Source organism: Macadamia integrifolia, chromosome 2, assembly GCF_013358625.1.
Source record: "Macadamia integrifolia cultivar HAES 741 chromosome 2, SCU_Mint_v3, whole genome shotgun sequence".
In the NCBI taxonomy this organism is placed as follows: domain Eukaryota; kingdom Viridiplantae; phylum Streptophyta; class Magnoliopsida; order Proteales; family Proteaceae; genus Macadamia; species Macadamia integrifolia.
In genome coordinates this window covers 41,908,509-41,908,963 of record NC_056558.1, presented here as the reverse complement: position 1 = coordinate 41,908,963, position 455 = coordinate 41,908,509, and positions in this window count along the sequence as shown.

Sequence of the window (455 nt, the reverse complement as noted above, 5' to 3'; positions counted from 1 at the left end):
GGTTAACCCAAACCTGCCAGGATCATCAGATACTGTATTCCACCACAGCATACACACACTAACATAAACTCATCAGATCAGCGAAAGACTAAGTTTTACCAGTGAATAAATCTCATATACTTGATACCCGAATTGTGATACAATAAATATATATACATTTGGGCCCGAAGGCATGATATATACACAAAAAGAATAAAATTCAAATATCAAGTACATACAGGAAATCATCAAGAACATCAGAGTGCACAGCTCGGCTCGGTTTCAAGGCTGGAGCTCAGCTCGGCATCAAGGGTTGTGCCCAGCTCGGCATCACATAGAAGAGCTCAGCTCAGCCTCAGAAGTGGAGCTCAGCACGGCCTCCAAGGTGGAGATCAGCTCGGCCTCAGAACTGCTGTCCCACAGCACAGCTCTCGCACGAGCAGTCTATGCCGTGCTCAAACTCCTCAGGGGTCCAC